Raw genomic sequence first — 17,475 nt, forward strand, 5'->3', positions numbered from 1 at the left:
ATGGACTGAGCGTGTTTACTGCCAGGGTCCACCCTTTAAGCTTGTAAGGGGCACTTGGCTAGTTGCACTTGAGCACGTGTTCACGCAAGTGTTTGCACACGAGTGATGGCTGCACGTGTGAGATTACAGTCATGCTCAGCCCAGTAACTGTGTACAGGTAGTCTGGTGCACAGGGGCCTCTACAGGGTTAGAATTGACCTGTGGTAGGCCTTATAATATTAGTAGGCACTCACAGGTAAAGACAGTTGGGTGTACTGTCTTCTCTGCAGTGAGCCTTTATTATGCACATAGGGGAAAATCTGCTTTAGAGTGCAGTTTTGCTCCCTTTGGCCTACAAAGTCCAGTGATATAAAAATGGGGCAAAACTTGTGCCAAGACCAAATCTGCAAGGTCTAAAAAGGTATCTGTATGTTATGGATCATCCAGAATTATCATATTTCTTTGACTCAGGGTCAGAGACGAGGATATTTGTCACCCTTCTGGGCCAGGTTAATTACATTGCTTTTCAGCAGCAGTAACAAATGCCTTCCTTTAGAAAGGCAGTAATTAACAGTGCTTAACTCATCTCCTGAGGAGGATACAGTGGGAAGACAAATCTGCATCCATCAAGTAGCTGTAACACTGTACCATGGATGGCACAGCCCAATGAACAAAGAAGGGAGCCCAACCCTCTGGAGCCAACACAGGAGCTAGTTCCTCTTTCATGTTTTGGTTGGAAAGGTCCTGGCAGTGGTGTCAGCAAGGGGCAGAGCTGAGGCCCCCAGAAGAGATGTGGCCAGTGGCTTCTGAGTGGCGCCACCATGAATTGTCCAAGTATGCTGGGCAGGTGGGTTGGGACAGGGAAGGAAAGAGGTGATATGGTACCCTAGAATTGGCCTGGGGTACCTGGTTTCTAGAAGTTTCCATCTCCACCTTAAAAGTCTTATACAAGGGGGAGAGGTTTTTTTGTTGGAGCTGAAAATTGGAACTGGAGATGGCTGCCATGGACAACTGAAAGGAGGAACCCTCCAATACCCATCTTGACTAAGGAATTTGCCTAAGGTTGACCCCAGGACCAGTGGGTCTAACCCCAGGACAAGGAAAGCAAGTCTCCATACACCCCCTTAGTACTAATTGGGGAAGAACTGGACTTCTACACCAAGGAGAAGGAAGGCTAACACAGGAGGAAGGATAGCACAGGGAGCCAAAAGAACCAGCTCCTTGCAAGGTGTGCCACCTTGGAGGAAGGGGGGACTAAGGAGTAGGTTCCACATGGCTGTGGCTCTACCATTAGCAAAATGAGCTCAAGATCAAGCAAAAAAGCACAATGGGCCCGAGATAGCAAAGGAAGAAGGATTTGACCTTTGACCCCCCCCCCAGCAAGGACTCGAAGTGCCTGGACATCCGCTGCAGATGCTGAAGAACCCCCCCCTTGGGTAGGTCAGAGCCATGGAACAAAGTACTATGGAAGTGTGTTGCATGGGGCACATTCCCCAGATTCCAGGAGGCCCAAGGATCCCAACCTCTGGGCCAGTTAATGTACTGGGGAGCCCAGGACCGCAACTCTGGGCCAGCGACACCAAGGTATCAGGAGGAGCGTTGTCGGTCCACCCAAAGAAGAGCCAAGGGGCCCAGGCCCAAGGCTCAAGCTGCAGGGAGCAGGTGGAGCTCTACTGGCGCTCCCCTCAACAGTTGTGGGGCTATCTCCAGCTCCCTATACCCATGTCTGGCAGGAGTGGGACAGCCACCACAGAACCAGGACTCCCTGCCCACAAGAGAGGACAGGGGAGAAGAGCTTCCAGAACCTGTTGCAGCGGAGGAGAAGCTGCTAGCGTGGAGAGACGTTGGGCCATCCTGGGTGGGCTCTCCGAGCTATCCCCAATGGAAATAAAGGCATGTTTGGTGGCAGAGCTGTACCGGGCACCCTCCACAGAATGAAAAGAAAAGAGATCACAAAAAGGAAAGTTGGTCAGTGTGAGGCCATGTGGCAACATAAAAAAAAAATGCGGCCGGAGCCACTGCTCCAATGTTCACTCTACTGGTGCTGGATACTGACCAAGGTTTCAAACGGCTTCTGGTAGCCCCATGACGGCGAGTCACTTTCCTCAACAGTGGACCAGGCACCTTGCTGCTAGCACCATGGATGCAAGCACATGACCGAGAATTTAGAACACCGGGTTTGCAGGTATACGCTCATCAGCACATGATGGCAGGCCGGGCACCTATCCACAGTGTGATGGGTGCTTGGCCGCATCCTCCAGCCTGCCACAGCAGGTGGGATACGCATCGGAAACAGCATCAGGGTGGGTGCTTACACCTCGGTCTGTATTGGCAGACCAGCCTATGTTCGAGAACAGCATGTTAGTGCCTCTTCCTAACCTGTGAAGGAAGGTGCACACACTTCCCCACAACCTTGACAGTGAGAATGTGTGGATGGCCCTTAGTCCACTCCAGAGATTCGGTAACTCTCCAGGAGTATCCATGTGGAGATTTGAACTCTAAGGCATGGGAAACCCCATTGGGGGGTTTCTTACTACCTGGCCAGGGAAAATCCATATGTGCCTGCCTAGCCTTCAGCCAATCACCCCCCCTCTTGGTGTCCATCAGTCCTGGCTTCCGTGGGGGAGGGGGTCTGCCCTCATGATAGAGGATGACCCACTCCTGTTTGGCCAAGGCATAAATGATGCCAACCTAGGCAGGGGTACAATGGAGCCCCACAGGCATGCCATGGCAGACCCGATTTTGCGCTGCCGGCTATCTGGTGGGTGGCACACTCAGTGCTACGTTTCACTACTTAGCCCATGCCATACCTGTATGTGGTGAACTTGTTTACAGCTCACACAGAGGTACAACACCAAAGCCCCATCATATCCACAACCCTAGCCCAATGCTGATGAGGCGGGTGCCACCACCTTCCTTCTGCCGTACAGGGGGAAGGTGCCTAGTTTCCTAAGGTTAGGCAGAGAAAGTCGTCAAATATTAGGATGAAAAGGAAAGCGAAAAGCTTTGAGGAAACTTCCCCTAAGGAAGCAATGTCTAACAGTCAGTGAATTGTGGTTACTAGGCCTCACCACCTCCCTTGAGTAGGCCTTGGACTGCTCTGCTTCCCCACCCTGAGTGAGTCAAGTGCTGCAATTGAGTGTTTGGTTCCCAGTGAAAGGATGAATATGGACCCATTACTTGTGCAGGTCACACAACTAATGGCCCGTTTCCTTACAACTATCTTATGCATTTCTAAAAACGAAACAGGCGATCTGGCAACTGTGGTACCTAACAGTGTACCTCTGGGCCTGTGCAAATAGAAGAGTACAGATGAGGACAGGCAGTGAATGAATATCATGACCCATCCAAAAGATAGTCTGCTGAAGTGGACCATAATCCCTTAGTTGTGAGTGCCTTGAAATCCACACATTTCTAAAGAAAGTTTCTTGTTGTCATTGTTGAAGGGCAGGCTTAGAGCCTGATTTAAAGTTTGATGGTAACAGAAAACTCTCCTATTTCTTGAGAAAGGGATAAAGCCAGAGAATAATAGATCAGTAGTATTTCCTTACTAACCCTTTGGTAAAGGAAAATCCACTGGTGGATTCTCCTCAGAATTAGCACCACTCTCTAGCATTCTAACACTTTTCCTTTACAGCTCACCTCTAAATCAAGCTGCACTGCTGGACTAAAATGGAACAGCAGTGAAAAGGCCAACGCCAGCCATACTTCCATTTTGGAGCCAGAAACCCAAAGTAATGGACCAAGACGGGACTACTTCGGTAAGGAGCTGTGCAATCTGAGGCCAAATTCCATTGATAATAACGCCAAGCTGTTCGAACTCGGATGGGGAGCGGATTCTCCATTTAAAAAGAAGCCGAAAAAGGGCTGCTCAGTCACTAATGCCCTCACCTTTGGACTAATCAGTGCACGCTCACTCGTGAGTTGGTCAGATACTTTTCAGTGCCCTTCCAATTAATTAGATCCAAATTGATATCAAAGGAACATATTGGAAGAAATAAAGATCAGGGCAGAGCCTAAACCAAGCAAGAAAAACTGTGTGGTCAAGAGTTATTTGATATCACACTATGCTACCATGAGACAGATAAAGTAGAGGTAAACTATGACTGCTTAACAAAGTCAATTGCCGATTCTCTTGACAATATAATTCCCCTGGAGTTAAATTGACCAAAAACTAAATTCACAGATATGGTGAAGAAGCTGAAATCAACCCTTTAAATTGCGGGAACGGCAGTGGAGTAGATCTTACCCTGAGAAAGACAAAATAATTTTGAAGACGACAGTCTATGAATACAAAACAGAAAATAAAAGAGCTAAAGAGATCTCATACAAAAACCATTACAGAAGCAGGCAACAGATCCATGAACGTATTTGATATCATAAAAGAACTAGCTTCCCCATGCTATTTAAAACAAAAGATTAAACCTTCACAAGAGCTTTGTGACACCCTCTACATTTTCTTCTATAATTAAATTTATCAGATTATAGATGACATAAAAAGTGGATGATCTCGGGCTTAGGAAGAACCCACCGAATGGAGATCGGCCATTGACTGATACCCTAACATCAAATAGTGACAATTTCCAGTGGAAGGAGAGACCAGGAATTTTGGACAAGATGGAACCACTTAATGATGAGAAATTTTGCATTTTAGCCTCATCAATCTCTTCTGACTCTCCATTGGACCCTATCCCCTGAGAATTTGGAAGGATAGAGCAACCAAGCTCTATCCAGTCCTATAAAAAATCTGTAATTAATCCTTAAGCATTGACATTGTACCAACTGCTTGGAAGAAAGCTTTGATAACACCATTGCTAAAGAAATCTATTTGCAATATTGAGGACCCCACTAAATATCGTCCAACCTCTCTGCTTCTGTATCCAGTTAAGATCCTTGAAAATCATAACAGTTAAATACTGGCTGGTTTTCTGGATCATAATGATTTATTGGAACCAGAGAAAATGGGCTTCAGACCAGCCCACAGCACGGAGGCAGCACTGGTGGTATTAACAAATGAGTTGAGAAAGATGGGTGACGATGGTCAGATACCTGTCCTTGTCCTGCTGGATCTGTTGTCTGCCTTTGACACTGTCAACCATCAAATCCTACATAATAGACTAAAGGATATATGGGTAGGTAGTGTCCTTGTCGACAGCATTAAGTCTTATTTTTCTGGCATATTCCAAGCAGCATCTCTTCCCCATATGTGTCAGAACTCAAGGCAATTTTACATGGTGTTCCTCAGGGGTCAGCTCAAAGCCCTATTTTGTTCAATTCTACCTCTGGCCATTACTGGCCCTGATTAAATCTTTTGGGGTATCATGCGTAAACTATGCTGATGACACCAAACTAATACTTTCCATTGACAATAATGATCTGACCCAGCGCGGAACATCTCACGCATGCCTAGCTGAAATAACAAATTGGTTTATTAAGAACACTCTCAAATTTAACAGTAGCAAAAATGAATTTTTGTGCTGTTCCTCTGGCAAAGTACAGCCCCAATTGCCGTGCAGCTTCTGACCCTGGTCAAAGGGCACAGGTCCAAATTCTACCCAAGCCATCTGAAATTTAAGAGCTCTGATTGACGACAGTCTAACCATGGAGGTGCATGTCATCAAAACAGTGGCTACTTGCCAGGGACTTTCGAGGAACCTGAGAAAAGTTGTTCATGTACTACCACAGCCTGCTAGGAAGCTGCTAGCCCAATACACAGTCCTGAGCAGACGAGACGGGGGCGTGAGCTCCGCTGGCCCCGATCTAAATCCTGTCATTATCCTGTTCCTCTTCACCCTTACAACACTGTATTAGTGATCGGAAGGCATGAGCAAGCAGTGGCGTGCCCAGTGAGGTGTTTTGAGGTGTTTTTCGTCCGGAATTGAGGAGGTCGGGAGTGCGGGGAGCCCCCCCTTATTGCTGTGGTAAAGACTCTTGCGGCCGGAGCGGCTGCCATCGGAACCCGCATCCACCTGCTAGAGACTAGTGTGAGACTCCGTGGAGGGGTAACCAGCTCCTTGATTCTCCCATCCCTGCCTGATCGGGGCCCCACATAGTGCATCAGGCGGGTGGTGCACTTGAGGCCCAGCGAGCCTGGACTCCCCCTGGTGGGCCAACATCAGAGACTGCGCTGCATAGTTGGACCGGGGGTGCACTCCGGTAGTGGACCAGCATTGTACTGGTGCAGCTCCTGGGAGTGCTCCCACCCCCGCTTTCCCGCCACTGCACACGTTATAAATATGCTCTTCCTGGCGGGACGCGAGAATTCTGCCGGGCTATGACAGCTGGGCGTATTGTGTAGGACAGCGGAGCGCCAGAGACCTCTATATATCTGGCCGGGTGCCTATTGTTTTGGGGTGTGCAACAGTCTCCTACACTGGGCGGTAGGATGCTGTGCGAGTGAGACCTGCCCAAACCCCGTGGACATAGCAATGGGGCGAGGAGAAGACCTAAGATTGGCCCCGCGGGAAGCCCGAAGGGCTGAAGCGTGCGCACAATTCTTCTGTTTTGACCAGTGGGGGTACTGCCGGCACGCTAACCTGCACTCTGGGGGCGGCGTCGCTGCAGTGGAGAGCTGCGGATTGTGTCTCTACCTGCCAGACTGGCGAGAGTGGCAAGGGTGCCCTCCTGAGACCTTTTGTGGCCTGGTCGGAGTAGACGTTGTGGTGTTACAGGCGCAGTAGAGGGCCGGGGAGAGAAGCGCAGGGACGCATCCCTGGAGGCAGTGGTAGGCGCATAACCTGGGAGAGACGCACGGCTGCGGCCTGCCAACAGCTTGGCCACGATGGCAAAAGATTAGGAACCCAAGACATCCAAACAGGGGAAGTTGGACCAATTCGCTAAGGTACTTCCAGTGCCCGTAGGAGCAGAGGGAGGTTCGAACGCCCGCCCAGACACGGACGCGATAGTGCAGGCAATTCATGCGTCTTGAGAAAGCCTGGAAGGTAAGATGGCGGAGGTGCGGACTGAGGTTTCCTTTCTGCACCAAGACCTGCGAAAGGTTTCCAAAAGAGTGACCGAGGTAGAACAGCGTGTCTTGGAACTAGAGGATACCTCATAGACCTCAGGTAAAGAACTAGTGGGACTTATGGCAACAGTAAAAGAGATGGTCTGGAGAGTCGACGACGCCGAAAACAGAGCCTGCAGGAATAACCTGTTATTTATAGGTTTTCCGGAGAATGCGGAACGCTCTGACCTGGGACATTTCCTCTTGACATTTCTCAAGGATGTCCTTCTGGAGACACAATTCTCATCATGTTTTGTTATAGAAAGAGCGCATAGGATGCCTGGTGTCCGACCACACCCGGGTGCTCCCCCTAGGCAGCTGATAGCCCGATTCCTGAATTTCCAGGACATAGATCTTATACTCAGAGAGTTACGGAAGAAGGGAGAGATCAAATATGAGAACACTGGAGTGAGGTGTTCCCAGACTACCCGCGTGATGTTCAAAAACTGCGGCGCAGCTTTGACCCCATAAAAGTGAAAGTTCGCGCTCTCGGGGTCCAATATATGCTGATGTTCCCCACCAAACTTAAAGTTATTTTACAGGGTACTACGCAGTTCTTCCAGACACCGGAGGAGGCATGGTTCTGGATTGAAGAACAGCCTCGACTGAGGTGTGGGTCGCCATCCACTGCTCCCTTCCCGTTGACAAGCAACCAAGCCCCAGTTGGGAACAACCTAAGGAAAAGTGGCGGAGACGAGTGCTAAAACACTGAACATCCATCAGGGCTACGCCGGGGAGATCCCTGAGGCTTAGGGAACAGAAAACCACCATATCGGACACGGATGATGACACAGCCCTTGAATGTACGTCTTGTACATCTCAGAGATCAAGTGGCAATGGAGATTCTGACCAGTCGGAGAAACACGAGTCCCTGGAGGTGGACAGTGAACACGCTCTTATGGAGAGCATTCTATGGCTGGAGGCTTCAGGCCCGAACCCTCCTGGTGACGACGTTCAATCGCTGCAGCCTCACAATAATGGCAAAGAGGAATGATGATTTGGGGCCAGACGCCCACCTAGAGACGCTGTTGGATTCCCGAGGCTTGGCAGATATTTGGAATATTTGCCAAGATAGAGGAAGGTATACAGTGGGTTGTTGTAATTGTACTGCGATATAGTTGAGTGAGCAGGGGTAGGAGGATGGGTTACAGACTTCTGGGTGGTTTACCCGCACCAGTGTTGTCCCGTTGACGAAATTAGGGGTGGTGGGGGTGCCTGCAGAGCGTGGGGAGGGGGACAAAATGGACACTGTTAAATGTTCTGGACTATGTTTTTGGGAAGAGGGGAGGGTAGTTTTGTTCGGTCAATGTGCATGAATACTGATACTGAGAACGAATGGCATTGCATGGTCCTTGTTCAGGGACTTGGGTGTGCGTGGGAAGCTTTGGTCTTTTTTACACAATGGCTATTGGCGGGTATCCAGTGATGACGTGGAACAGCAATGGATTAGGGAATAAAATCAAAAGAGGGTTAGTTTCTAATTATATTAAAAAGCTTAAACCAGATATTATACTACTACAGGAAACACATCTCATGGGGCCACACTGTTCTTTCCTGGGTAGGGGGCACTACATCACCCTGGCACACGCGGGTTTAACACGAGGTTCGAGCGGAGTGGCAATCCTCATTAAAAAATCACCCCCTTCCGGGTCACTCGATGCTGGGAGGACCCGGACGGCACGTACGTAGCAGTCCATGGCACCTGGAACCACAGACCTTGGCTAATTATTAGTGTTTACGCACCCCCGCGTCTCCAGCAGTGTACGCTGGATAAACTGACCAACCTTCTTTTACAATCTAGCCCTGCTACACATATCATAGGGGGCGACTTCAATGATGTGATTGATCCCTCCTTGGATCGTACAATGACATGACCGGGGCCGCATGAGGCTACTGCACTGGCCAGGTTCCAGGCGGCCCTGGGACTCACTGACCTCTGGAGGAGCCACCATCCATCCATACGTGCATACTCATATTTTTTCAGGGCTCACAAGGTGTTTTCACGGTTAGATTACCTCTTTGCCCCAGCTGGTGAGATTGACCTGGTAGAGGAGACGGAATACTTGGCTAGTTGTATCTCGGACCACTCACCACTTTATTTATTGGTGGGTGGGAGTACGGAGAAATCCAGGTGCATCGTGGAGACTGAATGCCTGGGCACTGAAAGATGAAATGGTGGCCAACGAAATTAGGGTAGACACCAAACTTTATTTTTAGGAGAATGAAGGCTCAGTGCAATCGGCTGTCCCTCTATGGGAAGTTTTCAAGACTGTGATACGTAATAGAGCCCAAAATATCATCCCCACAAAAAACAGCAGGAACTTCAAGAGATTTTGGCGCTGGAACACAAACTGATAGACCTTGAAAGTGAGGGTGCCCCTCCATTGAGTGCACACACTCTCCGTCAAATTGACATTATGTAAAGGGAATACCAGGCGCTGGTTACTAAAGAGGCATGGGCACACCAACTTGCAATCCAACAGAGACTTACGAGACTGGGGATTGAGCAGGTAAACTGCTGGCATGGTTGGGCAGGAAGGAATAAGAGTCGAGGTGGGTCATGTCTATCAGGGAACAAGGCCGGATTTATACCACACCCCAGGATATTGTGGGGGCCTTTGCCTGATATTACTCTACACTCTATGCAGCCCAGACACAAGCAAGTGAGGTACAAATAACCCATTACCTTGAGGGGGGTCGAACTTCCCTGCCTCGCTCCAGAGGAGAGGGATAGGGTTGATGAGGATATCACCCTGGCGGAGGTCACAGAGGCCATTGGTCGACTGAAAGCAGGTAAAACCCCTGGCCCTAATGGCCTTCCAGGAGAATTCTTTAAAGCAAATAGTGCCCTGCTGGCCCCACATTCACTCAAGATATTCATGACCTCTAAAGACGATGGGGTTCTCCCGGCAGATCTCAGATTGGCAACGGTGGTGGTGATTCCCAAAGTGGGGAAACCCCCAGACGAGTGTGGGTCCTATCGCCCCATATCTCTATTAAATATAGAAACTAAGATCCTGGCCACTATCCTTGCGACACGTCTCTTATCCGTTATTACCTCTCTGATACATTCCGACTTCATGACAAAACGAGCCACGTGTTACAACCTACAACGAGCGGCCAATTGGATGGATGTTGTCAGGGACCGAGGAGAGGCTCATCTGCTGCTCTCCCTCGACGCAGAGAAAGCATTTGACACCATCCATTGGCCCTTTATGAGGCATACTCTGGAGAAATTTGGATTTGGCCCGGGATTTAGAGAATGTGTGGAGTTGTTATACAATGAGCCAGAGGCCAGGGTTAGGGTCAACGGAATTCTTTCCAGGACCTGGCCGATCCGAAGGGGGACTAGGCAGGGAGGTCCACTTTCCCCTTTATTGTTTGCCCTTATTTTGGAACCCTTGGCCTGTGTCATCAGAGCCTCCCCTGGGCTGGGTGGTTTCGTGGATGATTCCCGATTGATAGACGAAGATCGCATATCTTTATATGAGGATGATATTTTATTGTATTTGACAAACCCGATGGAGACTCTCCTTCACATCCTATGAAAATCATTGAGGACTATGGGTGTCATGCGGGATATAGAATCAATTGGACTGAATCAACCTTATACCCGGTGGGGGTTGGAGCCCCAGAGATACCCTAGCTGCCTGCACTGGTCAACGGAGGGTTTTACCGACCTTGGTCTCTACATCACCGCAGATGTGGCAATTAGCCTAGCTCGTAACATTAGGTGGGTCTTCTTAAACTTCCAGGAGGACGTTAAGAGATGGAGGAGACTTCCCTTAACCATTATGGGAAGAGCCGCCATGTATAAAACGGTAACGCTTCCTCAGTTGCTCTATGTGCTGCAAAACACCTACATTAAGATTCCTGACATGATGTTCAAAAGTATTGACACTCCTATGGGATGGGGCTCATTCACGTATTGCCCTTCCAGCCCTGCAGAGGAAATCCATATAATGGGGGTTTGGCTCTACCAGATATTAGGATGTTCTATAGAGCTGCCCACCTATTGTAATTAATGAGTGGATCCACGCACCTGGAGATCACCCGGCCTATAGGGTGGAAAAATTACAGTTTAGAGAACGTACCCACCTTCACTATATTTATGCTGGCAAGGGATGTAGTAGATTGCTACAAGCAACCCAGAGGATGCTGGAGGCTTGGAAAAGCGCCGAGCGACACATGAAATGGGACCAAAAATGCACCAGAGAAACCCCACTGTGGGAGGGGACCTGGCTAAAAGAGATTGGAAAGCTGAGAGGTTTTAGGCAGTGGGACCTAATTGGTATCTCTAAAATAGGGGATGTCCTGGAACATGGTGTGTTGGCCCCTTTCAGCACACTCCAAGCCAGATACCAACTTCACGACACTCAGGCATATGCATACCTCCATTTGAAACATGCATGGATTGCTGAGGGGTTAGATGGGGAGGCACAACCGGAATACGCCCCGTTAGAAGGTCGGCTCCTTAAAGAGGAAATCCCGACCAAGGCCATTTTGTTCACCTACAAAACATTACTTAATAATATGCCCAATAAACTGGGTCCACTTCAAGCAAAATGGGAAAAGACCACTGGTGTATTGGAGGATATAGATTGGGAAGTCATTATCATGCATCCATGTGAAGTGGCAATCAAATTAAGGTTATGTCTTATCCAATACAAAATACCACACTGCACTTATTTTGATAGAGCCAAATTGCATACAATAGGGAGAGCTGAGAGCCCGGACTGTCTTCGCTGCCACACAGAAAACAGAACGTTCATACATACCCTTTGGGAATGCAATGAGATCCAGGCTTACTGGGGAATGATTGTGGGGGAGCTCAATCACATACTGGACGTCCACATAGAGCTAGAGCCAGAGTTCCTCCTTTTGGGAATTCCGACTGATGTAGACATCACGCGGCGCAAACTTGTATTAGCCAACTTGAGGTTGGTAGTAGCCAAACGGGACATAGCCAAATACTGGGGGACCCCAGAAATACATACCCTTTACAAATGGAGAGCAAGTCTTGATTTGTATATGGTTGCGGAACAAGCCTCATACAAGGCCCGGGGCTGTCCTAGGAAGTTCCGGAACATATGGGCCCCCTGGATAAAATTAACCCTAGGCGTAGTGGGCGTAGTGGGGCTACGTGGAGCATCGCGTAGTGTGGCCAAATCTACGCACACTTGCGCGCTCCGCGTAGCCCCATTACGCGCCTCCCGCCCACCCTCATTTTAAAATAAGTTAAAATATTTTAAAAGTAAGAGAAAATGCCTTACCTGCGGTGCGGCGTCCCGGGGCTCCCTCTTCCTGGTTGACGGCAACTTCTTCTCACAAATACGCATGCGCGGACGCCCGCGCATGCGCATTTGTGAGAAGAAGTTGCCGTCAACCAGGAAGAGGGAGCTCCGGGATGCCGCACCACAGGTAAGGCGTTTTACTTACTTTAAAATTCTTTAAACTATTTTAAAATGAGGGCGGGCGGGTGGCGGGTGGCGGCCAGCTCTGCTTTGCCGTGGCGTGTGCGTAGTGCTGCCTGCTACGCCTACTTCGTAAAGCACTACGTACACTCCGTGGGTGGAGCAGAGCACTATGCCCGGGCTTAGATAAAATATTATGACCTGGAGGTGGAGGGGGAAGCAGAGGGTGGGAGTCTGCTGCATGAAGGATCGTGAGAGGAGCCTTGACAGATGTACTGTTTGTTCCTATTGTTTGTAATCATGAGCATTGTAACTGTGACACTTTTTAGGTCTCGCCTGACCCAGCGCATGCGCTGGTCTGGCGAGACTTATTGAGAGGGCTCCAAAAAGTGCTACCAGGCCAGCCTAGAGCTACAGTGCATGTGCGCGGGCGCGCGCGCCTCGTTTTACCGCGATTACTTTCACTTTCGGCCGCTTTGATGTTTGATCGCGATCGGATCGCGATCACTTTCACTTTCGCGGCCCCACGGCCGCTTTGCATAGCCAATAGGCCTCGCTTTTGGGACCTTATAAGTATTTAGTTACGCAACTGTTGCATGGCTAAACACTTATAAGGTCCCAAAGGCGAGACCTATTGGCTATGCCAATGCTTGTTCTTTGTGCGCCCAGTTCGCTCAAGCCCCTTTGTAGATTCTATTGTGATAGGCTTTTAGGTTTTATAACTGCCCTACACAGCCAATGTGGCATGACATTCATTATGTACTGTGTATTCATGCTTCGTTTGATGTTTTGTTCTTTTTTCAAAACGAAATAAAAATATTTATATAACAAAAAAGACTCTATAGGGTACAAGTGTTTGCCGCCAAACTAGCACTGAACAAAACCAGATTTGACTCGGCAACCAAAACTTTGATTGAACTCCACTGGTTACCAGTTAAGGAGAGATGCATCTTTAAGGCCATGGGTCTAATTCATGAAGCCCTTAACGGTTCTGGACCTAGGCTCTTACTAGAAATATTTTGCCACTATAGACCTTCAAGATCTTTAAGATCATTCTCCTCAAAGCTGCTCTGTGTACCTAGATTCAGAAAGTTAAGATGTGGAGGGATATCCTTTCAAGTGAAAGCAGCACAAATTTGGAACACACTCCCTAATTCTCTTAGACTAAACCCAAATTTGCTGAGCTTCAGAAAGTTTCTGAAAAAAGTGGCTCTTCTTCAAATAGGCGAGACACAATACAGTCTTCCTACCCATTACCTCTGCTGCAAGTAAAACCTTCTGTGCCAGCTGACATTGCTAGAGTGCCAACATGCCAGCTGGGTGAACGCTGCACTTTATAAGTATTGACTATATATGTATGTGAACTCATAGCGCACATGAGGCACTATCCATCCCTCTCCCCTTGCTCTGCTTTGCCATTCACTCCTCTTTTGCGTTGTTTTCTGACTCTTTCTTTTCACACTTTCACTTCCCACCCTCCTCCTTTCACTCTCTTTCCAAGTCTGTTGTTCCCTCTCTTCGCCACACTTACTCCTTTGACTGCCACCTTTCTTTCTGCATCCAAAAACTGCTCCTTTCTTCACCTTTTTCTTTTTTCCCTTTCTTCTTCCATTTTTGTTGATTAAGCTTCTCTTCTTCACGTTGTTTGAAACTGTGTTGGGAAAAATGACATTGCCTTAGGTTATAAGAGACTGGCTTACAGAGTGTCTGAATTTAGTTGCAGCGATATTTAGGCTACCCGAACTGCACTCTCAAGAAGCTAGGGTTTCAGTTTCATACTGCATGCCGAGTGCCGATGTTCTGCAGAAAGCTGCGGAACTTGCAGGTACTTAAACAGCCAACACTTTCTTAATTTGGATATTTCATTAAGATAAAAATCATTTCACTGTTTTGGTGTGAAAGAGAGTTTATATTTTAATGTACAATAGCATTATACAATTTGATTGACATGTAGTTGAAATAAAGACATCATGCTGAGGAAACTCAGCTTATTTTAGCATTGGTCAATGTAGGCCACGATTTAAACATTTCCAGTGCTGCTTTCAGCCATCTTTCAGCACATAGTCCTCTTTTCATTTCTGCCCTACCCTGCATACCGCGGATTCATGTGCATGCAATTTAGCAATCAATGTTTTGAGATGTAATGTCACTAGGCCTGGGCTAAAATTCCGTTCCGGTCGCGGAAATTGCGATATTTTGACATTTTCGCATTCCGCGGAAAGCGCGAAAATGTCAAAATTTCCGCATTCCGCAGCTTGTTTCTTGCTCGCGCTGTAAAATAATACATTCTCGCGTGCGCGCGATCGCCTTACCTCAATCCCCGCGTTCGCCGACAAGTTTTCCCGATCCGGTCGCGTTCTCCATGAGATGTTGGATTGTTGGTAGCCATTTGCTCTGTCTCGCGACAGTTCGCGCCCGCAGTGACGTCATTTGTCGCGCGATCAAGTCTTTCTTCTCGCGATCATGCACCGCGAGACAACTGAAAACAAGATGGCCGCGCCCGCGAGCAACCACATGGGTAAGTTGGCGAGCCACGACCATGCAGAAAATACCACGAACGGGCGGGAAAAAAACTTCCGCATCTTCGCGATATTTCCGCGTGTTTGCGGAGATTTTTAACATTTTCGCGATAATTTGCAAAAGTGAATTTTGCAAATTCCGCCCACCCCTAAATGTCACTTTCCCATGTGCAGAATGATGTTTCTTTTCTCCAAAGCTCTGTGGCACGTTGTTCCACTGAGAGTGAATTTTCTCGAGAACACATATGTTGGTACCACTGTGTGATTCTTCATTATGTGAGCTTGCCATTGTATATTAAGTCAACAACATTTGTATTAACAATTTTGGTGTCTGAAAGGCACCAGGGATGGGAACTGTATTATGTGAATCTGTGGAGTAATGTCGAGAATGTGAGTTCAGATCTCAATTAATTCAATTCAAATCTTCATTCGATTTCATGTATTGAAACCATAAATGCACAAGATAAAATATATGAAATATACAAATATAAGAGAAAACATAAAATATATTATAGACACGATCCACACAGAGACGTACCCGATTTTACAGTAATATATGCAAGTAAAAATTACACAGTTACCAAGTCTCCAATAACCTATTGATGATGCCAAATTAACAAATCACTCTAGATAATACAATAGGTCCTCACACATAATCCAATTAATAAATAAACAAGCCAGATAAACAGGCAAGGTGCATGGTACCACTTCAGATCTCACTTTGAGCCGTGATTGGTCCAACACATGTGACTTGCGTAATTCATCTAAAGGTATCACTTCCTCTGTATAACGCATTATAAAAGAAGCCCCTTCGTGGGAGTGGTGAGCTACTTCATTTACTTGACTTTAGGAGGCAGCACCACACTGGTCTGACTACTGTAAAGATTTTAACTCTTAATGGTGTTATTCTGCTGTCTTAATGGGCTTTACAGCTTGAATTATAATTTTGTTGAGTAAATCCAGTTGAGGAGCAACAAAATCCTTGGAGGATTAACACCATCCTGGGCCCATCAGAGCACTTCAATTTGACGAGTGAGAAAAAGTACAATGAGTTGTTTATGTAATGTTAAATGGACTGAGATGAGGGCCTTGTATGTGATTCAAGTACTCAAGTTTAAGCTTCTTAAATATATATCAAGTTTACATCAGTGAATATATTTGCTGTTCACAGGAAACCGCAATTGTCCATCGTCCAGGGTCGGACTGGCCTATAGGGCAATCAAGCAGTGCCTGAAGGGCTGGTCTCACAGTTCAATGTATGTATCGTTTTTTGGGCTGTTTGTCGGCATGTTTTATGGTCTGGTGGGCCAGTATTTACTACTGATTTCCTTAATATTATTACCACAACCAATGACTGCAGCAAGCTCACATGCATATGTTGCATAAAACCTATCAAACTTGTATTTACAAGATTAAAATGTCCCCGATTTGCAAACATGGACCATGTTTTTAGCTATCTAATTCACTAATAGAGGCCACTTATACTTTGGTGCCTGGGCATATTTTTTCTCCCAGTCAGACCCTGCCACCATCTGCCACCCAGCTAAAGTTATACATCTCGTACCAGTCACTCAGCCGCAATCTGCGTTGTCAGCTACATGAGCATCAGGTCCCCCACACCCAGGGTGGGAGTTGTTATCAGCCAGTTCACTGAGCGTGCCACAGTCTTGAGCAGCACTGTTGGCCACCCAGTAATATTGGTGCTGCTGCAGGTAGTCAGTGCTGCTGGTGCTGATAATTTGGATGCGCTGCAGACAGTCTGGCTGTGGAAGGGGTGACAAGGCTGACTGCCCTTAATTTCTATGCAGACAGCCAGGACTGTCTTACTCATCGTATGGAGTATTCATTTGTCCATTGTTGATTCAGTTTGCTGAGACCATGGGCACTGGGAACTGGCATTGGCCCAGCTTGGCTACTCAAAACTAGCAAGTGAGATCTGCAATGCATGTGGGGTTTGCCTCAGCTGTATGGTAACCAATCCAGGCTAGATGAATGCCACATGTGAGAGATGAGGGGTCGAGGGAGCCTCCTCTTGTCTGTGTTACTTTGTAACAAAGTTCAGAGGACACCAGCACTAAAGTGTGTTAGACTAACCCATCATGAGTGGCACTTGGCAGGGATGCAGGGCCATCACATAGGGAGGTGTAGTATTCAGTAATTTACTGTTAATGGGTTGTGTTCTGTTTTGCTCCTGGGCATTCTTACTGTGCATTGCACTGATTGTCAGTTACTTTGGGGAGTGGAATAATGGACTCGGATTCTAACTACAGATGCAGCATTTGCGGTTGGGATCCAAGACCTGAAAGCTGCTTCTCGTTGTGGGTAACCTGTATGAGGACTAAATCTACTTCAACTTAACTTTTCTTGAGATGTTGTTCATGCACCACATATTGGCGACGAGCATTCCTTTTGTGTTGGTCAGTCCACCGACTTTGCGACCTACTGCACGCATCATATTTGAGGTTTCTTGGCAACTTTTTTGAATTGACTGTTGACGTTACAAGTCCTCCTGGTCTTCACTTATGTCGGATTTCCTTCCATTTGTGCTGCTGGTTTGTCT

At 47.6% G+C, this 17,475-nt stretch overlaps 1 long non-coding RNA gene across 1 annotated transcript in view; it reads right to left on the reverse strand.

Annotated features, from left to right (window-relative positions):
* Positions 1-15,195, reverse strand: part of LOC146832745 (uncharacterized) — a 52,103-nt gene extending 36,908 nt beyond the window's left edge. The window contains exon 1 of the long non-coding RNA XR_014961331.1: positions 13,928-15,195. This is a non-coding gene — a long non-coding RNA (uncharacterized LOC146832745). The remainder of the gene's footprint in view (positions 1-13,927) is intronic.
* Between the last annotated feature and the right edge of the window lie 2,280 nt (positions 15,196-17,475).

The sequence above is a fragment of the Triturus cristatus genome, chromosome 5_1, assembly GCF_964204655.1.
Source record: "Triturus cristatus chromosome 5_1, aTriCri1.1, whole genome shotgun sequence".
Taxonomy (NCBI): Eukaryota; Metazoa; Chordata; class Amphibia; order Caudata; family Salamandridae; genus Triturus; species Triturus cristatus.